The sequence below is a fragment of the Amphiura filiformis genome, chromosome 10 (assembly GCF_039555335.1).
Source record: "Amphiura filiformis chromosome 10, Afil_fr2py, whole genome shotgun sequence".
NCBI classification, from domain to species: domain Eukaryota; kingdom Metazoa; phylum Echinodermata; class Ophiuroidea; order Amphilepidida; family Amphiuridae; genus Amphiura; species Amphiura filiformis.
In genome coordinates, this window is record NC_092637.1 from 55,075,523 (window position 1) to 55,093,100 (window position 17,578).

At 38.5% G+C, this 17,578-nt stretch overlaps 1 protein-coding gene across 1 annotated transcript in view; it reads right to left on the reverse strand.

Annotated features, from left to right (window-relative positions):
- Positions 1–17,578, reverse strand: part of LOC140163039 (uncharacterized) — a 45,131-nt gene that overhangs the window by 1,951 nt on the left and 25,602 nt on the right. The gene's annotated exons all lie outside the window — the stretch shown is intronic.

Genomic DNA, 17,578 nt, shown 5'->3' on the forward strand with positions numbered 1-17,578 from the left:
CATGCATATACCCCAAAGTCACTTGCATTTATCATGGAGGGCAGAATTAGCCATCCATTTGTTGCCGAAATGAGTAACATGTAATTGTGGACATAGCTAGTTCTTGCTCTAAGCCCTCGGAATGTTCACTGAAAGATGTCTAAATTGCCAGGTTTGTTTCCTAAAAACGGAATTCCAGTTGCCAATGCCAATGTTACTGGAAAAAGCTTGGAATAGCGAACACACACTCGAGGTTATTTCTGTAACCATGGTAACCTCTACTTCAAAAAAATCAGTTTGTAAGATTGAAGTCAGTCTAATGTAAAAAACGCATTACAATAGCTAAGTCAGCTAACAACACTCATACTTATTTCTATAGTCTTTACTACAAAAAAAGTTTTTCTATTTATAAAAACAAAAGGAGAGATCATAAACAAGTCGCGATATCAATTTGCAAGATCAGAAATCCAAGAAAGTCTAATGTAAAATGTCATAAGCACAGCGCGTTATGAGCCACCCCCTCTGTGCATATCAACAGCTGCCCGCCACCATGCTAACACTGATCGCGTTCTCCAAACAGTGGGCCTCGTTTTTGCCAATTCCGAAAAACTTACGTCTGCCATCTCTCAATGCACGATATTGTAAGTGTCGTGTTGGTGCTCGGTAACCTAATATGTGAGGCTGCTATTTACCCAAGCGATGGAATTAATGAAACACCAACAAAGCTGAAATTAACGCGCTCCTTCGTTTGTTCTGATGATGTCTGTGGCTTAAGGTCTTTGGGAGGGTTTGAGACATGTGGTATAAAGCTAGGACTCTATATTGTCAAACTTGTAAGGATTCAATTTGATTCTTCCATTCATAAGAATTGGTAAATTCTCGCATGGGACCCAATCAAGCAGTACAAATTGTCATGATGCTGTAGTGTTAACAAGAAGATCTGGTTCCAAAGATACAATAATTTTGACTATAGTCTATATATATCTACCTCGAGTCACCAGGACTAGCTTTGAAGTTCAGCGTGTGCTGCGCTGGCTAAGCGTGGCTTCTTGTTGGTACATATGCGGCACATTGATCGCGCGTGTTGAAGTATGTACACGTGCCAAGTAACGCCATGCAAGCTAATGCAGAACATGGTGAACTTCAAAGCTTGAGTGCCGGTGACTCAAGGTAGATATATAGACTATATTAACTTGTATTATTTTTGCCAAATTATGCTAAACGTATTTTACGTTATAGGATTAGGGGCAGGGCCGTAGCAAGCAGGGCGGCCGGGGATGCCAAGGCCACCCCACTTTTTGAGAAATTTGTTAAGTTTTTCTTTATATCTTTATATCTTTATTACAATTTGAGCATAAATTTGTATTTTGGCCGCCCCACATTTGTGATGGCCGCCCCACATTTTTAAACCTTGCTACGGCCCTGAAGGGGTAGGATTAAGAGTTTATGATTAGGGTTAATAATAGTTGGGGTGGCAATGACTACTGTTGCTCCCTCACATTGTGAATCATAAGACACATAGGCTTATCAGAAGAAATAAATGTGCAGCCCTCCGAGTCTCCTTAATCATGTTACTATCATTACTGTTCACTCTGATGATGGGGAGGAGTATGTGCAATGATACCACTGGTTCCTGAAAAATGTAATATCTAATTGAAAATGACAATTGGCAGGGGGCTAATGGGTTGCCAGACTTACTACAAAATGGTTTGTAGGCCTACCAGTGATAGCACAAAATTGGTTAATGCAAGCGACATTTTATTTCGGAAAGTATCCAAGCCGTGTCGTAGTTTTCAATTAAGCGACTTCCATGTTTACTCAAGATATTATACGTTTCAAATATGCTTGTGATCACAAATTTGAGAATTCAAACCTTATATAGTGCAGCTATGTGTTGGGGCAAGGCAATTATTCACCTTGTTTGCCTCACTTCACCCAAGTGTAATAGGTAATAGGGAGCAGTTGTCCCTGTCACATTCTGAGGGAGAATTGCATTTCTCCTTGAAACCTTTAACCTGTCTTTTTTTTAAAAAAGATTTTAGGAACAAATCTCCTAATAATGCAAAGTCCAGCCTGTTAAAGACAATGTGCTTGAATGTGCTTAAAAACTATAAGCACTTTACTGTAAAAACTCGATAGTTAGCATAATGTGCTTACTATCAAGCGCTTTTTCACCATGTAAACATGATGAGCCCCATCCACAAAAGTGTAAACAGTTTTGAGCAAATCATTGATCCACATTGTCTCAACCCCATTAGCTCAGTTGGTAAAGCACCGGATTTTGGTACAATTTCATGTTTTCAAAAGCGCTTGATAGTAAACTCATAATGCTAACTATTGAGTTTTTAAGGTATATGCCTATATAATATATTTAAGCTTATACTGCATTCCAACATATTAGAATCAACTCCCAGTCGAAAGTCATACTTAAAGCACATCTTTGGCCAATAAAATACAATTAAGTTTTTAACTTGCTACATCTGTTGACCAAAATGACTGCATCATTTCCTCCTTGCTATATCTGATGAGTTCTTAATTGAATCTGACAACAGCTTATGCGCAAATAGTATAATAAAGAATAAGCATAAATAGGTGCAATTCAGCGGATGCGTTTGCACCGGTTAGTAATTTACCAAATCAGGAGCTCATAGTGTTATTCAATCAGATAGAGGTGTTGTGATTTTCCCCCAGATGAGTTGATACTCCCCTTCTCACATGACCCAAATGAACAGTGTTGCTATAACATTATAGCCTTGAGAGTGTTAACATATCACCCAAACATGCCAAACTGATGGTGAAACAAATGAGTGTAGCGATTGCTTGAAGATTTTCTAGTGATTTCTAGCCACAACAGTCTCATCCAGGGCCGTAGCAAGCGGGGCGGCCAGGGATGCCATGGCCGCCCCACTTTTTGAGAAATTTGTTATGTTTTTCTTTATATCTTTATTTCAATTTGGGCATATATTTATAATTTGGCCGCCCCACATTTGTGATGGCCGCCCCACATTTTTCAACCTTGCTACGGTCCTGGTCTCATCAAATGCTTCCACCAAGCATAGACCCTGCTCCATTTATCAAGAAACACAGGTAGACAGAGAGGCAGACAGTGGACAGACAAACAAACAAACAGATGGAGGCAAAGATAGAGACACAGACAGGCATACAACATGTCAGCAGGACAGACAAAGACAGACAGATGAAATGATAAAGAAACAAAGAGGAAGACAGACAGACTGACAGACAAGAAAAAAGAGTGAGAAATATGGAGAAACAGACACACACATCATCAGCAAATGTGAAGTACTATAGGGTCTTTTAAACACACTATATCCAAGAACCGCTAAAACCCACTAACCGCTCCACCGGAAAAAGGGGGAATAGCAGTCAGGGTTTAGCAGTTCTCTGGATATAACCAGGTTTTATGATATAGCATGCCATGGTTTTGGATCACCACAGTCAAAAGGCCCTATACTATAGGAAAAATATCAAATTCGTGTACATCGTGGAACATTCAACTACGCTTGTTACCCCGCGACTAATCATGCTAACTACACGCGCATACAACGCTACTCTACGCGTCCATAATAGCGAGGCTATCTGCGTACAACTGCTTACTACGCACAGCCACGCAAAGAGTTTGTTCCACCATGTACACAAATTTGATAATTTTTCTATAGTAGGGCTGGGAAGTACAGCCAAGCAGAATTATGTTCAAGTTCATGCATCTATGTTAGTGGAATCACAGCCTTTGGTGGGGAGAAATCAATATGGGCATTTATTGAGAAAAATGCAGGTAGTCTAATTGGCAATTTCTTCGGTTTACACCAATGCAGACATTACTGTCTAACCCCAACTGGGTGATCCTTGTGTGGTTTCTTGCAGAGTGCATGTGACAGTTCAGGATACATGGTATTCATAGGGAAACTGGCAGGTCACTATGAAGGAGAGATGGGGTACCAATATCCCCGGCCAACAACATCAGCCATCATTTTCATTCTAACACATCTGTAGATGTCAAATATATGGGGTACAAGGATATGAATTTAGTTTTCCTTGATAAGGGCATATGCATGGGAGGGGGGCATGGTGGTAGCCCCTCCCCATCTTCATCTTGGGCTCACTGCCCAGTCCCCACCAAGTCAGCCAGTCAAAATAAGCAATTGGGGATGCAAGACTGCAGGTACAATTCAGACCACCCCCCTTCCCCCCCCCCCCTGAATCACAGCTTGCTGGAATTTACTTTGCCCTTGAACATTGCAAAATTGATTGATGCTGTCTCTAACATTCTTGATTAAAGAATTAATTGTTTAATTAATGATGCCTTCTCTCTTTATCACAACGAGACAATAGACAAGTATTTTACATCACCTAATTGGGCCCCATAGTCACCTGCCTGGCAACCCTGACCTCAGACAGGTAAAGTAATGTTAACTTATTAAGCAACACTTGGAACACATTATACCAGCAATTGAAGACAGCAGATGCATATATTAACAGTAACATATGTGTGAATTAGCCGATAAGAACTGCGGAGCAACCAACGTCACCTTTAATCAAATCTTAAAATTGATTCCTGCCAACCCCAGGAAAAGAACCGTATGTTCATCTATCAGTGCACAGTTCTTTAACCCCAATACATTTGCACATTCATTGAATGACCTTTGAAAATGTGGGTACAAAAACTCATATTCTGCAACTTAAGGTCAAATTTTGCACTATGATTGTTTAATTGAGGTCATTGGACTATGCCATTGGGATGAGGTCATTGTGGTCTATAGTGGATACACCTGCTTAACGACATGCGGGGTTAACAGGGAGGGGGGTCACAGTAACACTACAAATCTGGTAGCAATTCAGCCCGCTGCGGAATTAACCGTAATGCACACACACGTGCCCACCTGGTTCATTTGAAAGTGAAATTCGGATACCCATTACTGTTTTTAATTTAAAACGTTGAAAAATAAAACTTAGCAGACTGTCTTAGTTGGTCTGGAAATCTCTTGTGGCGTCCAGGTGCATGGATTGGCTTCATGCTAAGGCATGGCAAACAATCTGGTATGGGGTAAAACTGGACATTGATGGGAAGGTGACACTGATTCAGGACATCTGTAGAAGGTCAAGTTCTATGGTCCATATGCACTAAACTAGTTAGACTGGTGGGTCTAACTTTAGACCTGGTCTGACTATGGAGAAGGAACTTTTTAGAATTTCCACATTTTCTGTTTTTAAAAGAGCATTATATACATGTAGCTCTCGCTCAGTGCGAATCACCCAAAATTAAATCCAATTTTCATTCAATTTACATTCAAGTTTCCGCAAAGTTCAAATATACCAAATAAATTAAGCAAATGTGAAGGAAAATGTCCTTTCCCCTGGGACTACATTCCACCGTACACAGATCCTGGATTCCACTTAGACCCGGTCTAACTTTAGACCCGGTCTAACTCTTTTGTGCATACGGATCTAAGTGTTTCATATTGGTATGAATGATCTTTCAGACCTTAAGAGAGTGATTCGACCACTCACCTAGCATCATGCTATAAACAAGTGATTGACCACTTGCCTTTAAAATCTAGATGGCATGCAAGGCCTGATAAGTGTATAAATCTACAGAGTGCCAGATTATCAGAGACACCAACATGGGTTTGATTCTGAAGTGCTAACACGGATCCTGGAAAATGGACTTTGCTTTACTAACTAGTTTTATGACAGGTGTTTCACCACATTGGGCTATTCCAGTTGAAATCCACACTACCCCTGCAGAAGATTTTAGATAGATCTTCCACAGAGGGAGTATGTTTTTAAATGTAATTGGTCAGAGTTGATCATTTTGAAACCCATATTCTCCCTGTATTATGGCTCTACCTATATCTTCCACAACTGGAGTAAGTATTTCAAATGGAAATTACCAATTGTGTATTCTATTCAAAACACATACTCCCTCTGTGGCAGACTTTAAAATCTTCTACAGGGGTAGTGTGGATTTTAAATGGAATAGCCCATTGCATTGTTATCAATTCCTCTCATAAGGCAAAAAAAAAAAAAGTTTGTTTGTCCATAGAGGCTTATGAAACAGTTGGGTCGGTAGGTCAGATTTTTTTTTTTACAGATATTGCACTTGAAACTGACAATTTGAAGACTGGTAAATAAGTTAAAACACCCAGCACTTTACTGGTTTAACTCTTGAGATGGTTCTGCATGTTATACTGTTCATTTTATTTACATTTTCTTTCTTTAAATTTATACTAACCACTGTTTTACTAGCACATTCAACGCAAAATTTAAAAAAAAAGAAAAAAAGACAGGGTCGGGACCAGGGTACACGGTCGGTCGGACGTGGACAAACAAACAATTTTTTTTTTTGCCTATAGGTGTCAACTAGGTGCTACTAGGACACAGAACATATCACCTCCTATGTCAAGTGCACTGATACACTAACACTGATAACAGCACCAAATTGGAGTTTAAAACTTCTGGTGACTTATGAAAAAGTTCCAGAGGATGATTTAAGGAAGCCCCATCATGCACTGTAAAAGTGTTATCACTAGAGTTTCAACTGCCACTTTACTTTTCAATTCCCATTGAACTCTGTGCAAAAGATGTTGTTTAAGAATTGCCCGTGTGTCATTATTACTTGGTCGATTTCAGATCTAAAGTGATGTATGCATGAAGGATAATTCACACCTTCTGTAGATAACATAAAATGTGAAATCGACCAACCTTTTGAAGGTGTTTTTATTGTAAATATATCTGTCAAAATTCATATTTCACCATGCACGTGTGTATGCAGTGGGCGGGCAGTGGTGTCATGTTCACTCACACAGCTGTGCTAACCGCAAGACTTGCTGGGAAGTGCTTAAATCATCCTCTGAAAAAGTTCATAGAAGTGAAAAAATAAGTAGTAATATTGTTTTGTGGGCATGTGGTAACAATTATGGATTTGAATTTAACGGAGATGAAAACAGTGAGATAACACTGGTAAATGTTATGACTCAACTTCTGTTGAATTTTTCTTGCTATGACAATGTAGGCCTATTATATTCAAAATATATAAATAGAGAATCACAATATTGCACTTCTGGACTGAGCCATGGGATCAAAATAAGAAGCTTGATAAGGCAAAAAAAAATTTGGTGTGTTGCCCTCAACCACCTGACCCTAAATCCTTAAAAATCAGGGTCGGCATTTTTTTTTTTTTTTTTTTGAATGATGATTTTCGCCAGCCCATTCGGGCTGGTACCTGTTTCAGGTTTGGGGTCAGTTTACTCAAGAGATTATATTTTAGTGGTATTGGAATGATTTATTTTTTTTACTTTTTGTGGTTAAATTTTTTTTAAATATTTTAATTGATTTGTTAGGAAAAGTAAGTATGTTTTGCCGTTCAACGAACTAAAACGAGTGAGTATTACCAAAGTTATGTTTGAACTAATTAATTATGACTTTAAAAGTTTAAAGGCCTAAATGTAACAATAATAGTTAATATATATAGCATCATATGGTCAGCAGAAGAAAATCTGACATCACCTATGATGTCATATCAGTGTCCTTGACCGGGGTCCTTACTCCTTGACCACTGAACAGCGTGATATCATGTTGATAACAGATCTATAGAATCAAAATCTTCATCATATCCTCGGATCATATCACAGATTCTCAACAATCTGTGATCATATGGACCATATTGATGTGAAAGTAGTTATCTATCATATCCTGTGTCGCTTTTATGGATAAAAATGACTCAAAATGTTATTGATGAAATGGTTGCTATCATAAACATCAGTTTTGTCTTTTCAACGGAAAAATCCGATGCAAAATAAAGTTTTTAGGGCCTAGCTATAATATGGGCATAATTTATGCATATAGTATTGAACAATGTACCCCATTTGACATGCACTTATAGATAAATAAATTGTCTTACTTTATTAATTTAATAACTTCTTTATTATAAATAAAATGACACATAACTATTTGATTCATAAAATTACATTCAACAAAATGATTGAAGAGAAAACACACAAGGCACTAGGCAGACTGTTATAGAATGGAGTATGTAAGATGCCATGTCCATAGTTTGCAGGAGTTTCCGACTAGCAATCAACATGATCAGCACATTCAGAAAAACACAGTTTAAGAGTGAAGATTGTAGTGAGCAACCAGTCCTTTATAAATGTGCTGGCCACTATCTATTATAATATAGTAGGCTTAAACTATAAATTGCGAATTAATTAAGTTATTTTAAAATAAAATGTACATGTAAGTTAACTCAAACCGCAGTGTGTATATCGAAAGCAGTGAAATCGGACATTCCTAAGCGAAGATATTGAGTTCGTAAGTTCTGGTATTACAAAATTGGAAATTGAGATATCGTGGGTAAAAAGCTGAAAAGACAAAAAAAAAACGACAACAACAACAACAACAAAACAAACAGACCAGAACAATTTGGAGTACATGTAATGAATTAAAAGAGTTGACATGAGATTAGGAATTAATGTTTTCTGCTGTTTCAGTGTGCATGTTCTCATCGTTGATGGTTTGGTGGACTGTCATGTAGATGTAAGCGTGATCCTAAAAATGCCTTTCACATTGACCAAAACTAATTACAAGACCTCTTCTACATTGAGGCTGGCTTTCCCTTTTAAAGGGAATTTTTATTACAGATTTGTTCAAAAATCAATGGTGTTCACTTAAAATTAATATTTTATTGAAAGAAATCAGACCGTCCGACCCAACTTTCCCCACTTGAGGGCAACACAACAATAATTTTTTTGGCCTAATATCAAGCTCAATGGCACAGCTACCATCCATCTGCAAAACACAGGAAGATCACAAAATATTTCCATCTTCAAAATACACATAAAGTACATTGAGATGCCTTAGGTGACTTCTTATTCAATATTTGGTGTAATCATAATCATAACAATTAGCAGCAAAGATATCTTACATTTCCCATAATGCATTTCTCCCATTTCAATTTTCTGTAGGCCTACTGATTTGCTATCTAGTGTGACATGGGTCGACAGTGACGAAATCTACATCAATGAACAGAGCACACCCAAATATTGCAAAATATGTTTATTTCTTGACCATTGTTGACTATCGACCCATGTTTAGCCATCGACTCATGTTTAGCCAGTCTATTCTCAAAATGAAAACAAAGGGAACCGGTACAAAGTAATGGGAGTGTCATTTGATGAAATTAGGGTGATGTATATGTTGCAAAGGATTCTGGGAAGGGTCAGATATCTTCTCTTCAATTAGGTTCAGTAGTACTTTCTGGTGTATCAATTCTTACTATGTTTTGCAAACACAAAAAGTACACCAGTATGTCAGTTCATATTGTTATGAATTTCAGTGTACAAATTCTGATTGCCTATTGTTTCAGCTACCATGGCTACTCATCCCTACACATCTTTCCACAGATATGGCAAAGGAACTCTAAAGAAGAGAGACTAAACATATAATGTATATTAGGAGGGGGGAACAAAGTGAATTTGGGGGAACTGAAATTTGCCTAAAAGTTTGCAAAAAATGAGTGAAATTTTTAACTATTATTACCGGTATGTTTTAACAGCCGGAGGGAGATACTCGGTGGGTATTTGCTACCCTCTCCTACTGGTTGTGTCCCTGGAGCACTGTTGAGTGAAAAAGTCTCAAATAATCGCAACAGTAAACCATCTTGATGGGTGCCTAGCAAAGTTTAGTTATGGTTTTGTTTATCAAAACTAATTGAGGGCGTGACAATGGTAATCCGCAATACAATCAAATCACAGGATCTAAACACACAATGTTATCATGGTTAGCTTCCGGACTGAAAAACAAGAAAATTGAGGCATGGACGAGGGGACACACAGATATGCATGATTGGGAGACAATGGTTACCTAGCGCCACTGGCCTATTCCAGTTGAAATTCATACATACCGTATGGAAGATATGACCGTAATCTCACACCCTAGCTGTCTCACACACAGGGGATGTAGATTTCAAACGGAGTCACCCATCCAGGTAACCCTTCAGGTAATTCACACTCCCTGTGTGGAAGATTAAGGTGATGTCTTCCAAAGGGGGTATGGATATCAACTTAAATAGCCTAATTTTGGTGTGAAGATCATCTACTAGAAACAAGATATTGGTCTAGGTTTTGTTGAATGAGGATTCATGTTGGGTCTATATTTCAATACTTATCATTGGAGCTCTAAACTGAATAAAGTGCAAGTCATCCACATGTCAATCAAAAAAGTTTCCAAACAAGACATTTTATTTTAATTAAAAGATTGCAAACAATCACCCTATACATAAGCAGTCCTGTGACATTTATTGGGTACTATAATGTTGCGTGCGGATATCAAAACACCACCATCATCCGTATTTGCTCTCCAATCATTTCTTCAACACCCTATTAGCGATTACAAAACACATTCTCTTCCATCTCAATTGGCTGTTCCACTTAAATTCCATACACCCCCTGTGGAAGACATGACCTTAATCTTCCACACTTGGTGTGTGAATTGGGTTATGTCTCTATATGAAATCTACACCCCCTGTGTGAGAGATTAAGGTCATGGGGTGTATAGAGGGGTGTATGGATTTCAAAATGAACAGCCTACATTTTAAGCAGCCATCATTCAGAGCGCACAAACCAACACATCGTGCACATCATGTTCGCAACATACTAACTCAAAATCACGTCTCTAACACCACATACTTGACAAATTTTTTGCCCCTACATGTATATAGCCACACTTATGAATAGGGATTATGTACTATAAGATTAATGATTACCGAGACATGATGGACAGTAGGAAATGGGTGCGTTATTGAAACATTGGCCTTGTCAAGGCTATCATCACTTACCGACAACTCACTGCAGACGATCAAGTCGTCCCATAATGCCTCATTCCAACGCCTCTATGAACCACAATGGCCTCATCCTATGCCATAGTTCAATCCCGGAGTTCAATAACCTCAATTAAACAACCATAGTGCAAAATTTGACCTCAAGTTGTGGAGTATGAGTTTTAATACCCAATTTTTCAAAGGTCATTCAATGAATGTACAAATGTATTGGGGTTAAAGAACTGTGCCCTGATGTTGTGGATCTTAGTGTCTAATGACAATTTTTTTGGAAATTGCAGAAAAAGGTTTTTTTTTCTCTCAAAATGTTTGCTATCCTGAAAAAGTTTTAAAACAGTTTCTTCACACTTCTACACCGTTTTAAAACAAATATGAACTATGCTTTTTACACTACAGCATCACGCGATGAAATTAAAATATACTACAATGATATATCGCGATTGTGATGAATATGTTGCTGTCCTGTTTTTCATTCTTCCGTAGTGAATGTCGACCTTGATTTTCCGTCAGCCAATCACAAGCGTGCACAACCACGAAATATCGCAACAGAGAGCGAAAAATTCCACTCTCATCGCTGATGAATATTCCAGTCTGCGCTGAGAATTTTCACAGCTCAGATTTCAGATGTGGGGGCTGATGAATCGGAGTTAATAAGACAATACCTTTGACTGGGTTTTGAGATAACATACTGCAGGGACTGCCTTTTGAGGAGAGCGAGAGCAATCGCTCTCTACTGCTCTCCTTAAATCTGATATAGGGGAATGATTTTAGCTCTCCTTAGTTGACCATTCTCTCCTTACATTCTATTGTAAATGCTCTAAACATGAACAGCTCTCCTTGAAGGCTCCGTCCAGAAGAGCTATTTAATGCTCTCCTGAAAATTCCAAAAGACAGTCCCTGATACTGCCATACACATACATGTAATTGACATTGTCAATGTTCCATCATCAACAACCTCCCATAATAAAGTAAAGCAAAGTTGAAATGCATCATGGGAAGGCATGACTTTCAGATGTGCCAACAATTGCAGATACTTGAGACCTGCCAATCCAACTCATGTTGGAGCATTTTTCCTCCTTTTAAATCTTTTTATTTTGAAATGCAGTAAGCGTAATGCCATGTTTTGCTACGGAAGCATGGTGGTTGAGGGTTTAACTTTATAAGAGAAATGTCAGCGTGCTGCATAGTGCTTCTTGTTGTCGTAAGGTAAACTGCTTGAGTCAGTTATACTCTATGGGATGTCAGAGTGGTTTTAAGTTAAGTATACATGAGTACAGGGAACTTTTTGATATAATTATAAATCACTCAAACTTAAAAGGCCCTCAAAAAGTTTGATTGTCCTCATTTTACCAACCCTTATCTGAAAAATCTGGATGGAAAAAGAATACCAACCCTAATTTTGGAAATTCCAGCATTTTTGTTTTCTTTCAAAATTTTGGACATCCTGAAAACTATCAAATCAACTTTTCAAATTAATGTAAAAGCAAATTTTCAGACCCATACCAATCTCAATTTTCATTTACAAATTTCAGTGCAACAAATAGAGAGATGAAGAGAGGGGGAAAGAGAGAGAGCGAGACGAGAAAGAGACAGAGAAGCAAAACAGAAGGAAAAGTGTTTGAAACAGGAATCACTATGGACCATAATGGCCTCATCCCAATGGCATAGTTCAATAACCTCAATTAAACACTCATCGTGCAAAATTTGACCTCAAGTAGCAGAGTATGAGTTTTTGTACCCAAATTCTCAAAGTTCATTCAGTGAATGTGCAAATATATTGGGGTTAAAGAACTGTGCTCTGATAGATGAGCATGTGGATCCTAGCGAATGACCTGCTCATCACACCAAAGCAAACAGCATGATATCCAATAAGTCTATCGTGACAAAAGGCAAAAAATCAACATGTGAAGAGCGATACGTGAAGGCAGCAATTTGCGCTTTGCTTAACAGCCAGCTTCACGGCTCGCTGCATACCTTGTTGCGGTGGCTTCTTCAATGGCACACAAGCACGCAACCGGCGTTGTCGTAAGGTGTCAGGTGATCTTTTTAGATACCGGTGGCTTTCAAATGTGCAAACAATAGCAACCGTCAAAGAAGGACTCTTAGAATCACGCTGCAATTACTGGGTATAATGTTATCTTTATTTAAACATATTATGTGACCAAGTTATCGGTGTAGTTGCGATGGTTTTAAAAACGTATGGGCTAACATACGTTAGCTAATCAAACTAATTTGTTTCTATTGCCTTATCCTCACTACACAGGTGTTGACTGCTGACGAAAAGTTCCAAATTTTCTTTAAAATACATTTTCATAATCATATTTTGGAATCAGCATGTTTCTAAATAAGCCCAGTATTGGTTCAGTGGTTCTTGAGATAGCTCTTGATATTTTAAGAATGCACATTTGACATTTCTATGATGCATTATTTATTTATTTATTTATTTAATCTTTCTTTAACCAGGGTAGCCCCTTCAGTAACTAGTACTGATCTCCAAGGGGGCCCTGAGTGACAATTTGCAGACCAGAACATTGTTTTTCAGACTATTTGCCGACTGAATATAATTATGAAGGGGGTGTGACGCTCATCTACCTGCCCCCTTCCAGTGAGGCACTGCCTACAACAATCTCTGATAAGGGTAACCAATCTCTAATATGAAGGGGTGTTATGCCTCCCAACCCCCCCCCCCCCCCTCTAGTGAAGCCCTGCCTATAACAACCTGTCTCCTACACCAGACAGATCACCTCTGATAAGGGGCAACGAATCTCTTAACACTTACTGCCCTGTAAGTAACGGAGGAAACACTTGGTAATTGGAAGGGCTGATCCTAGGTTAAGTCCATTCAGGACATCTGATCAACTAGGGATGGATCAACCTGATAATTGGATGTCTTGAATTAGTTTGTCAGCTTGCCTCTTGGTAAACTTATGCTGTTAATGTTGAATTGAATGCAGTTGTTTAACCATGTTTTCATACCTGAGGGGCTGCAAGGGAATAAGGCATTGTAAGTAGGGGCGAAAGCCTCTAATTTTGGCTTGTTGTAAGCATAGATACTATGCTGTAAGTATGTTGTAGAAGAATAGAGCTAAATGAGTGAATTCAACAAGTTCCTCACCATCATACAGCGTGCATGTTTCTACTGAGGGTCGGTTTCTGTGGGTAACAAGCCCAGTAGAAACGACACTGGGTAATCAGTGCTGTGCACACCTTTCATGATCCACCTTTTGAGGTGGATCATGTCAAAACGTGTAATCATCGCAGTAGAAACAAGTCGATAGGCTGCCCTTGTAATTCTTGAACAAACTACATCCATATACACCGATCCATCAATTAGCACTTCGCGACCTACTTAAACAGAGAGGAAGCATTTGGTAATTACACCACCTAATCCAAGTTTAAGCTGACCTAGGCCATCTTATAAACGTAGACTGTATAAAAGACACCTTCACAAAGCTTCCTCTTCAAAGTTTTCTTGTTCTTGCTGGTAACCCTGCTTCAAAAACTTACAGAAAGTTACGCACCTGGAAAAGCCTATACTTCCGTGACCCTTCAGTAGGTGACCTACTTTGTCAGTAAACCAAGCATTCATTAAGGCTAATTACAACGCCTGATCAGAAGTTAAGCTTACCTAGACCGCCTAACTAATGTGATAATATGTCCAATCATATCAACTGTCCATCACTCTGTTAGCGCTGATCTAACAGTGGTACTGATATGATTGAAGATCAGACAAACTATTAACCCATCCTAATTTGGTGGTCTGGTCCTGGGAATTGGTCACTAGTGGTCAGGGAGTGGTCAAGCAAGCCTTGATATTAACATGGACGATGTTTCATTGTCCTCGCTGCCTTACACTAAGATCCAAAACATGCTCATCTATCAGGGGCACAGTTCTTAACCCCCAATACATTTGTACATTCATTGAATGACCTTTTTAGGTACAAAAAGATTTAAGTACAAAAACTCAAACTCTGCAACTTGAGGTCAAATTTTGCACTATGATTATGTAATTGAGGTTATTGGACTATGCCATTCGGATGAGGCTATTGTGGTCCATAGTGTTACCCATCAGCTCCCATCCTTACCATTTAGGGACATGACTGAATACTAAACATAAACCTAGATACTACCCCCAAACTAACCATAACTTTGTCTTAACCCTAATGCTAAAACATAACCCTTGCCTGATGCTAAGCCTAACCCTAATCAACCCCTAAATTTAATCCTAGCACCAATGATTTGAGGTTGGTAGCATTCTTTATCACTAAAGTCTTGCCTTCAAGATAAATCTGACAGCTCTGGATGAGGGCAGCATTTTCCCTACCACCTGACTTCAACAATCAGTGAATCACCATCACCCCTCAAATTCATGCATGCTCCCATCTTGTTCCCATTTACCTCCCGTTTTAAGAGCTGGCAATGACGTCCTGATAAGTGGCGGATAACTGGTTGGGGTTTGGTCGTGTGCCAGGCATAAGCCGCCGGCACACTCCTATGCTATCAGTGTTTTTCATCAGTATTAAAAATCAAAACTTGCAAATCATAAATGCTATCAAATGATCATAATCATAAAGATACACATCTGGCCAGCCACACCTATTAAGGCCAAATAAAAAATAAAACATGTTTCACGTCCCCTCTCGCCTCCTTTTTTGAGGTTTCTTCAATTTTATTTTTATTTTTTGAAATTCAGTTATAACTTTTCAAAAAATATGTCTTGGAAGTAGAGATGCTTTCTATAGCCTTGCTAACATACAAGAAACACTTTTGTAAGGTTTTGTGATAGTAAGAGGGGCCTATCTCTCAGAACAACAAATAATAAAAATTCCTTTAAAAAAGGAATGGGGCGCCCAATGTGAGCTTGGACGTGATATGGTGAATTCCATGGCATGGTGTTTAAATTTGATATTATAATGATTTTTTCTAGGGAAGAGTAGAAGATGATCATATGCAAATGTGTTTGATTGGGGAAGGTGTATCACAGGACCGTTTTGGATGAAATAAATTGAATTGGAATGAAGCTGTCGTGTCAATTTGCGATTATGTGGGGTGGGGAGTTCTGTTTTGGGGGCATATTGTAGTGATGATATTGCTTTGGATATTGTTGAATTTCGTTATGCATGGGGGGTATATGATGGATAGTATAGAAGACACAAGTAAAAGAGGCCTCCTCCTTTTTCCAGGCATTATTGTATACGCTAAAACAGCTCTAATTATGGGTATTTACACGATTTTGCGATAAAAATAAAAAGCCCCTCCTTTTTTTTCAAAAACCGGACGTGAAACATGTTTTTTATTTTACTTGGCCTAATAGCTAGGCTACGGTGTCAATCACAATGTTATGACGGTCTATCGCAAACACGAATCATGAGATCTGACGTCATTCTCATTATTGAATTTCACAAAGAGGAGTCATGCTCCATCTGCCTTAAGTATCAATTCCACCGCATCTGTTCTTTCCTTTGTTTATTGTCTGTCTGCATATCTGACTTTCATCCCCATCAAAAGTTTTGCAAGTTTCAGAATTCAGACAAGAAAAGAAAACAGGTATGTTAGTCTGATTTGACTGCTCATATACATGATATAATGTGATAAAATTCTGGGGGAACAATCTAACCACCAGGATCTGACCCAACCAGGCCAAAGGCGGCAATCTTGAAAATTGAGCTATCATCATGTCCAGTAACCATGCAAGTGTTCTATTGGGCTATATAAAGTTAATCACTGGTCCTTATGTACATTATGGTCCAAAGATGGTCTCATAAGTATGTTTACTTTTTTTACAGGTGGCGCTAGATGGGCAGTAGGCACATAACCTGCAAGATGGTGAAAATTGAGGCATGCAGCATGATTAAGTTCCTGCATTTGAAGGGTTAGGCCTACAATGCTCAGAAAATTTATGGTGAAATTAAAGCAATCCACGGTGATGATTGCCCATCATATGGCACTATTGCTTTTTGAAAAAGGAATTTCCAAACTGGCCACATGTCCCTCACAGATGAGCCAAGAAGTGGACGTCCATCACTTAAGGATGATGTAGCCACTGTGAAAAAACTCAAGAAAGTGGAGGATCTTATCATGAAAAGGTTATGCGCCTACTTTCCATCTAGCGCCACCTGTGAAGAAAGTAAACATACTTATGAAACCATTTTTGGACCATAATGAACATAAGGAACAGTGATTACACTGACAAAATTTCATCGGTATAGCTCTTTCACTTCTGGGTGATGTCAGAAACTTTTGGATAGCCCCTCGTATAACATTTTTTTTAGTAATGGTTACAAAGGTTTTTTTGTGCTTTTATGATGTCAGTTTTCTTACCTATTTTACTGTTTATTGCCCCCTGTTTCTGCTTGTATCTCATTTTCAATTGCCGCCCGAGTTTGCCCCGTCTTATCAGATCTCATTTTATAGGCCTACTAGCATTATCTCGGCATCTTTCCTTTCCCTAAACGGTTTAACCTTTTCTAAAATGTCAATGCCAGTAATAAAGATCTTCACATTTGAAAATACAGGGTGTCCCAAAAGTCTCGATACATTTTTAAACCATTGTATCTTTAAGAAGAAATAGTATACAGAAAATATGAAAACATATTTAGAAAGAGGACATTTGGGCAATTTTTTTGGTACCAAACTTGCTAATATTTGCATGTGGTAGTATGAAGATACGAGCAAATGTTTAACATATTGGAAAATCGTTCTTTCAACCGGAGAAACAAAAACACTTAATTAAATGCAAACGAATTG